Source organism: Aythya ferina (assembly GCF_964211825.1).
Source record: "Aythya ferina genome assembly, chromosome: 29".
Classification (NCBI taxonomy): Eukaryota; Metazoa; Chordata; class Aves; order Anseriformes; family Anatidae; genus Aythya; species Aythya ferina.
Genome location: NC_140326.1, coordinates 79,261 through 88,219, shown reverse-complemented (window position 1 = coordinate 88,219; position 8,959 = coordinate 79,261). Strand labels below are relative to the sequence as shown.

General features: G+C 43.5%; 1 long non-coding RNA gene across 1 annotated transcript; it reads right to left on the bottom strand.

Moving 5' to 3' along the window:
• Positions 1-1,648: 1,648 nt before the first annotated feature.
• On the bottom strand, positions 1,649-7,945 carry LOC311425012. Its single transcript, XR_014686220.1, has 2 exons — positions 7,273-7,945; positions 1,649-2,970 (listed from the first exon to the last, which is right to left on the bottom strand). It is a non-coding gene; the product is annotated as an uncharacterized lncRNA (long non-coding RNA).
• Positions 7,946-8,959: the final 1,014 nt, after the last annotated feature.

Here is an 8,959-nt window from a genome sequence, read left to right as displayed (position 1 = left end):
CAGTGTTGTCCAAAAGCTTCTTGAACTCTGGCTTGGTTGCTGACATGACTGGATCTTGTGGTTAACGCAGGAGGTATCTCAACACCATACGGCCATTCGTTTACTCCCCCATACGCACCCGTGTTGTTTAGCATACTTGAGTTGCATCCCTGTGCCCAGTGGTGTGCTCTTGTGACCTGAGAGCTCACAACACTCCCAGTGTACTCTAGCATCTGCTGGATTTTCCAGGTAGACCTCTAGAATGCTCTTAGAGGTTACTAGGTGTGTAGTGGTTGTACTTGGGTGGGTGACCAAGCTCCACCACAACTGGTCTCTCACTCCCCCTCCTCAAAGAGAAAGAGGGAGAAATATGATAAAAATGGCTGAGATAAGGACAGGGAGATCGCTTAATAATTACTGTGATAGGCAAAACAGACTCAGCATAGGGAGGTAGTAAGATATATTGCCTAATACTAACAAGCTAGAGAAGTGAGAAAGGAAAAGAAACCAAAAATGCCTTCTCCCCTTCTGCCCTCTTCCACTTCCTCCCCCTGAGCAGCACAGGGGATCGGGGGTTTGGGGGTTATGGTCAGTCTATAGCACTTGGTCTCTGCTGCTCCTTCATGGTCACTCTCATCCCCTGCACTGTGAGGTCCCTCCCACGGGATGCAGTCCTTCCTGAACTGATCTTACGTGGGCTTCCCACAGGCAGCAGCTCTTCAAGAACTGGTTCAGATATGGGTCTGTACCACAGGATCCATCCCTCAGGAGCAAACTTCTCCAACCTGGGACCCCCCTGGGCAGCAGCTCCTGACAGGTCACCTGCTCCTCTCCATGGGCTACAGGTCTGGCCTGGGATCTGCTCTGGCAGGGGTCTTCCACAGGCTACAGCCTCTGTTGGTGCAGGTCCACCTGCTCCACTGTGGTCTTCTCCACGGGCTGCAGCATGGAACCCTGCTCCACCATGGTACTCCATGGACTGCAGGTGGACAGCCTGTTTCACCATGGTCCTGACCACAGGTAGCAGGGGACTTCTGCTCTGGCACCTGGAGCACCTCTACCCCTCCTTCTTCACTGACCTTGGTGCCTGCAATGCTGTTCCTCACTCCTCTCACTCTCCCAGCTGCTGTGTGGCGCAGCATTTTTTTCCCTGTCATAAATATGCTTTCACAGAGGGGCAAAACAACATCAATTACTGGCTCAGCTCTGGTCAGCAGTGGGGCCCTTACCAAACATGGGGCAGCTTCTAGATCCTACTCACAGAAGCCACCCCTATTGCCCCCTGCTACCAAAACCTTGCCACATAAACCCACTACATGTACAGTAAAATACCAGACCCTGGAAAGGATAAACATCACGTCAGGGAACACATACAGTAAGTAATGTGCTATATAACTCAGTTTGGAGAACAGGCACAGCAGACCTGAGATCAAAGCAATCAACGTTGTGACTATCAACTATTAAGCAGATCTAATATACCAATTTTGTTTTAACACACACTGGTTAGGTCTGTCGTTATCTCAACCCTTCGTGCCCCATGTTGGGCATTAAAAAAGACTGTTGTGGCTTAACCCAGCTGGCAGCTAAGCACCACATAGCCCTTCGCTCACCCTCCCCCCTCCCTCTCTGGGATGGGGGAGAGAATTAGAAAGAAATGAAAGCCTGTGGGTTGAGATAAGACAGTTTATTAGGACAGAAACAAAAGGAAAATTAATAATAATAATAATAATACTGTTATAAATGAAGTCTCAACTCAATCTGAATTTAGTAATATTTATAAAAGGCAAGTAAACAGCACTGAGTGCACAGGGAGTCTATGCTCTACCAACACGCACACACAAACATCAAACCTTCTAAATATATAGAACATTGCTTTTACATACTAAACCCGAGTACGCCTATACATATGTACAATCAGAAAAGGTAACAAACAATCCTTTAAGTCTATTAATATCAATGTCCATGACTGGGGGAGCATAGTTGGCCTGGTTGAAGTGCTCCCATATCTTCCATGACTAATAACAGTCTCCATTTTCCATTCCTTTTCTTGATTACAAACACCGGAGAATTCCAAGGCTAGTGGTGGGAACAACATGTTCAGTTGTCAAGCAACTAGGCTTTTGGGCCTCATGCATCCCACTCTTCCTGGATCGAAGGGAAACATATCCGTCTCCTTTTCAAGGCCAATATGGCCTGGGTCAAAAAGCACGTCCAGATCAGCAGAGGGTGCAACAGCAAAGGCCTGAGATGGCAGTAGCGGTGGGAGGGCCAATGGTGTAGCAGAAGGATCAGTAAACGAGCCCACAGTTCCCTCACTGTCCGGTAAACCACACGTTTCTGACTGTGGTCCCACGGGGCTCTTTAAGGCCTCAGAGACCTGAGGGAACATGCTCATACTGAAGAGAAGGAGAGTCAAAAAGCAGGTCCTTCTAGCAAGAGGAGGTGCTCTCAGAGTGTGGAAGTTGTTGAGCGAAAGTGTCACAAGGAGGAGTACTGGGAGGGAAGCAGGTACAGATCTTTCCCTCGTGAAAGAAACAGCCCTGAGAATGGCAGAAGAGCAGTCAAATATTCAAAGTACAGATCTGGCAGCAGAGGAAGATCAGAACAAGGTAGCAATAGATATTACCGATCCAAAGGGGAAAGAAGTTAGAGCAGAGAAAGATACTATCGAGATGAAGCACGGAGATGGGAAAGATGTAGCTATTACAATGATTACTATTCACCTCAGGCGACAGGAGACAGTAGAGAGAGAAAGTTCTCTCACGGCAATGCAGCCTTTGACAAATCAACTCCAACTTACTACAGCAGGTCACATAAGCGTTATCATTACAAAAGCGGATGGCCTCACGGTTCCCTCTTGAGAGAGGAAGATGTACGTCGCTTTAGCACACCCAGAGCAGACTTGCATCGTTGCTCAGTACCTCAGCAACATTCCGGAAAACATTCTCGTGAAGGACATGCCTTTCCACCTGTGTCAGCTCATTTGGAGAACTGTCACCAGAAAAATGAAACAGAAGGAAACAGAAAAAGACAATATACTCGTGTAAAAGGTAGTGAAAGTGAAATAGAAAGGAAAGGCCGAAAGATAGAAAAGGAGCTTTTAGGTGTTGAAAAAATGCAAAAATATCACAAGTTCTAGAAGAAAAAGAAGTCTAAGGAAGTCTTCTCAGGTCTTCCTTTTTTTTTTCTCTCCCTCTTTTTTTTTTTTTTCATAGTTTCTAAGTTATTTAGATAGCATCAGCTGGCTGGGGATCATGTTATTAGGTTGATCAGTGAAGAAAGGAAAGCTATTGCTGAATTGTGTCAGAGCACTAGCTTTGGACCATGTAGTTCGAATCACATGTGCACACCATTCTGGATTAGGTTAAAACATCTTTTTTACTTGCATGCATTCCAGAACTGAAAGTTCTACAACCCCCAAAGCTGAAAGAGGTTAATATTTTCAGACAATAATTGTATACTAACGACTATGACATTCTTTTTCCTAATATTAATAAAATTCCTGCTTGACAAGAAGCATATGCTTTCCTCTGAGAAGGCTAATTCATCATGAAACAGTTCTCTGCAACTTCTAGTATTAAACATTGTTTATGGGAAGACTTATTTTTAGTGAATCAAGAAATATATTCATGTAATTCTAGACTGTGTTATTTGGAAGTGTTTTTCTCTGGCTAGTCCACGAAGTACTCTGGGATAATTTTTCTATCTTCATGGTCTCTCTTTAGGAGGTAAAATATCCTGAGTATTTGGACCTTCGAGCCTACGTGTCACAGTCAATTGGAGAACCACTCCTGTACACCTTATATGTGGTGCTGGTGCATCATGGTATCAACTGTCGCTCAGGACACTATGTATGCTACATAAAGGTAGAAGTCAATGGCATTTCTAACAGGGTAAAGGTTGTGCTGGCAAACCAATTAAAGCGTTACTAGTAGCTACTGTTTCTAGGGAAAAAGATTTCCTGAAATAATCCCAAACTTGAATCTGGCAGCCCCGCGTGACAGGACCTGTGGCCCCGGGGAGCTGCCCACCGCCTCGTCGGCCAGCCTGGCAGCAATCCTGCCAGCACAGAATAGCTCAGTGGCTTTCCGTGCGTTTCAGGGTAAAGTGACGATTAATTTCTATTTCCTGGCCCGGGTGCTGCTTTCTTCTTTAAGGAAGCTTCAAGGTTAAAGTTTAAACTCAGTTATGTCAGGGTTCAACTCCGTTTCGTGAAGGGGCTCTTGTACGAAAGCTTAAGCTGGGATTGACTCTCTGCTAAGCGGAGGCCAAACGTGTACCCACTGAGAAGGAGGTCCTAAGTGATAACGTTTTCTAAAGAGACTGCTAAACACATCTGAACAGTGCTGTTGCAGAACTCTGAATGGGGGGATAGCAACTGTCTTAACTGATCTGGAATCTTGAGTTTACTTTTCAGTGGACAAGAGGTGTGTCTCTCAAGGCAAACAAGGAGAGGAGTAACACCCGATCCTCATGTCAACATAAATTTATGCTCAGAGCGTAGGTGTAGGAACAGCATTGGTATGTATATGGAACATCGGGAGAGGAAGCTCTATCGGTATTTACAGTTTTTCTACTACCTTGTCAGAGAGACGTTATCTCCAAATTAGAAATGGATGCATTTTGAAAAAGTGGTGGTGGATCAGATTTCTTCTTTCTAGTGTTAATATTTGCTCTTGAATCGTACTTAATACCTGGTAACGCCTCAATCAGTTGTCAAAAATAAACTTAAAAATGTGTAAGGCTTATCTCATTGGTTAGTATAAAGATCAAGGCCTTTTCTCTTTTTTCTTTTTTCTCCTCTCCTCTCCTCTCCTCTCCTCTCCTCTCCTCTCCTCTCCTCTCCTCTCCTCTCCTCTCCTCTCCTCTCCTCTCCTCTCCTCTCCTCTCGTTTCTTTTCTTTTCTTTTCTTTTCTTTTCTTTTCTTTTCTTTTCTTTTCTTTTCTTTTCTTTTCTTTTCTTTTCTTTTCTTTTCTTTTCTTTTCTTTTCTTTTCTTTTCTTTTCTTTTTTCTTTTCTTTTCTTTTCTCTTTTCTCTTCTCTTTTCTTTCTTTTCTTTTCTTTTCTTTTCTTTTCTTTTCTTTTCTTTTCTTTTCTTTTCTTTTCTTTTCTTTTCTTTTCTTTTCTTTTCTTTTCTTTTCTTTTCTTTTCTTTTCTTTTCTTTTCTTTTCTTTTCTTTTCTTTTCCCCAGTATTGTTTTTCTGTTATCCTTCTCACTGCACTCTTGATTTTGTTTCTTGTCCCTTAAGTATGTTTTCTATGTGTTGCTGAAACATTTTCCCTTTCAATCCAAAAAAGGGAGCTGTCACTTGTGAAGATCGGAGCTTATCTGAAAATCCCTGAGCCCAGGAGCTGTCACCTTAGTCTTCCAATCGGACAAGGACAACTTCATTTCTCATGTAAATGCATTTGTCAGGTTTGTGTATTGTTTTTTCAGGACTGGAAAGTGTGTATAGAATGGATTTAAAGTCAATCTTAAATGTAAAATGTCAAGAGAAAAAAGTTCTAATTACAACCTCTGCACACAATTTGCCAGCTGTGGGACTAGGAGTTTTCTTATTTACTGTGTTTTGTTTAACGTGTCTCAAGTTTAATGGATAGCAATCAAGGCGTGCTAGAAATCTGAAAGCACTTTATGCTTTGTTCTCTCTGTCATTTTGGTATAACAAACTAGCTTATGTTTTAAACCCTCCATGAGGTTAGTGGTTTCCCTAAAGGTAACAAGTCCCTGTGTGCTACAGTAAGACAGTAACAAAACATGAAGTATAGAAGTTCATCCTGTCATTATTCAGCTTCTGCCTATGAACACACAACTACGCTTATTTAAAGCAGTATCACCTTGAAACCTAATCAGCATTTTAAAAAGGACTTCGCAGCAGTTATTGGCTTTTGTCCTGGAAGGCTGAGGTTTGTTTTGTTTTGTTTTACATTCAGCATTTCCGTTTCTAGCTTACATTCCCTTGTTGTTTTGCATGAGGAAAACGTGCAACTTTACAAAGTAGAACGGAAAGAGCTGCTTTTTAGTCTAACTTTTCAGTTTGTCGTAGGAGTTTTAAATGTGCTAGGTGCAAAACACCAGAAGTACTGCTGCCAAAGTTATATTCAAACTCGTATTTCTTGGAGAAACAGAAGCCCAGGGAGAAATAAATTTGCAAACATGCTCTTCATGCTCTCCTTTCCCAAGATTTCTCTGAGATATAGCCCATCCTCTGTGGGTTTTGAGGTATGTGGTTCCCAGGAGTGAAAAGGAGGGCCAAACGTCTCTCCTCTTGGATCTCAACATGCCAGGGCTTTAGTGTACTGCCACTTATGGCCCCGCTTTTTCACCTGGAAAAAGCGACATGATATAGACTGAGGAGCCCTGCTATTGTTGCACTTGTTTTTTGTTTTGTTTTGTTTTGTTTTTCCCTACTAGTATAGGCTTAAGAATATAGAGAAATGTGCTGATGAAACAATTTTTAGTAAAAAAAGACAGCTTGGTACATCTCCTTACAATAAATAAATAAATAAATACAAACTTGAACTCGAAAATCACGGTGTCAAGTCAGATAAGTGAAGAAACATTACCTCTTTAAAGAGCAGAAAAAGTCAAAAGAAATTGGAAAAGTAACAGGCTGGCAACTGAAAGCCATGTATTGTCTGTGAAGCATCGGATAGGTTGTGAACCTGGATTACCCAGACAATGGGGAAACAGGAGGCTCCCAGTCGTCGGGAAATAAAGGATATAAACTGTACGATGTGACTAGCAGGTGCGCTCCTGCTTGTGGGACGCCCGCCATTGCAACCGCGAATAAAAATGCTACTTCACTGACTGAGATCCTCGCCTGAGCCTATGTTACTGCCTACAGAGTGTTTCTCGCAGTCTGACACTGGAGTTCTAAAAACCTGTCACCGATTTTACAGAAAAAGCGATTTTACGGGGGGGAGGAGAGGCGGAAGCCCTGCCCGCCTCGATCCCCGGCTCCGCTGCACGACGCGTCTCCCCCCAGCCGATCGCCTCAGCGAGTGGCCGCAAAATGGCGGCGACGCCCGACGTAAACGGCCCGCCGCTGCCGCTGCCGCCTCCCCCCACAGCTCGGCAGCCTCCCTCGCGAGGGCTGCCGGCGCCTGCCGGCTCCTTCGGCTGCCTCGGGTGGCCTCGGTGCCGGGAAACAAGCCCTGCCCGCCTCGATCCCCCGCTCCGCTGCACAACGTGTCCGCCCCAGAGCCGACCGTCTCAGCGAGTCACTCCGGTCATGCTTAGCTGTTACACATAAATGCCAAGGTACAAAGCACATATCTGAAAACTACGTACCTGTTAATGACTTCATGACTCGTCTATTTCAAAGCTGGAAAGTTGTGGAAAGCCAGTCCTCTAGACCAAATGAAGATCTTGGTGATAGAAAACTGGGAAGACGACACCATGCACATGAAAAAACAAAAACAAAACAAAACAACAACAAAAAACAACAACAAACAAAAAAAAGCATTAAAAAGAAAGATACATGACACTAAAAAACCTGACAAAGAGCATTACCGAAGAAAGAGAGAACATTGTGATGCAGAAGAGAAGACTCAAAACAGGAGCAAAAAGATGGTCCTTCCAGCAAGAGGAGGTGCTCTCAGAGAAGTTGTCGAGCAAAAGCTCACAAGCAGGAGTACTGGGAGGGAAGCAGGTACAGATCTTTCCCTGGTGAAAGAAACAGCCCTGAGAATGGCAGAAGAGCAGTCAAACATTCAAAGTACAGATCTGGCAGTGGAGGAGGATCAGAACAAGGTAGCAATAGATACTACCGATCCAAAGGGGAAAGAAGTTGGAGCAGAGAAAGATACTATCGAGACACATCGATCGTGTGCACATAGCACCACAAAATAGCTGACATGCTGCAAATCATCACCTGTGGTAAAATAAATAAAGTTTCATATAGGCAACAAGTGCCACATCTTTTTTTCTCTTTTTAACTTGCATATTTTTTTCAGACTTCACGATTTGTGTTTCTGTGCGCTCCACTTTGACAATGCCAATCTCAAGCGTAAGAAAAAGAAGAAAAAGGAGAAGAAAAAGAAGAAAAAGGAGAAACACCAGGAAAGTGAAAGGCTCCTTGGAACACTAAGATCCAAGTTTCCAGAAGATAACGCAGGAGAAGAAGGAAGAATCCCATCCTCCAGATGGCTCTTCATGTGACCAATGCAGAAGCGAGGGCAGTAAACAATCTTACAAGGAAAGGAAGCCTTCCAGTGCAGGAGAAAGCAAGAAATACAGCTCCATCGCATCCAAAGACTATATTAAAGGTAAGCGGCCGCAGCGTGTTTGAGGAATTCCTTTTATATTACTGTAGAGATGATTTCAAACAGTCTTGAAGTGCTTGATGACTTAACAGTCTGCAGATTTATTATCAAATCAAAACCCCCCCGACTTGGTAGACGATTTTTTTCCCAGTTTTGAATGACCAATAGGAAAGAAGGCCTGAAAAAAAGAGGTTAAAGGCAAACAGTTTTCATTTGGTTTGATGATTAAGTGGCAAACAAGAGGAAGAGTTGCAAGATCCCTTCTGAAATTCAGTCCAGCCAAGTAGGAAAAGTAAATGTGGACAGCTGTATCTTGGCAAAGAAGATAGTAGGTAGCAAGGAGGTTTAGCAGTCAAGATGGAAGGTGATGCCATGAGGCTTACAGGCTAGTAATGTTCTAGTGAAACCCAGCCTTCCTAAACAAAGCTGCCTGAATCATTCCTGTGAATAACATACTACCTTCAGCTATTTCAGCTTCTTGCTGTACAGTTGAATGCATTTTACGTAATGTTTGGAGAAGTAAAATCTCGGAAGAGGTTTTCATATCTTTTGCCTAGTTTGGATGATGAAGTAAATTGCCAGAGTCAGTAGATTCTGGCACTGACGTGTTTCTTCAAGCTTAAGAGCGAGTGCAATTGTTTCCAAGCATTTTTCTTTTCTGAGACAGGGAGCACCAGAAGTTGTCATCTTAAAATACAACATGGAGGGGGGGC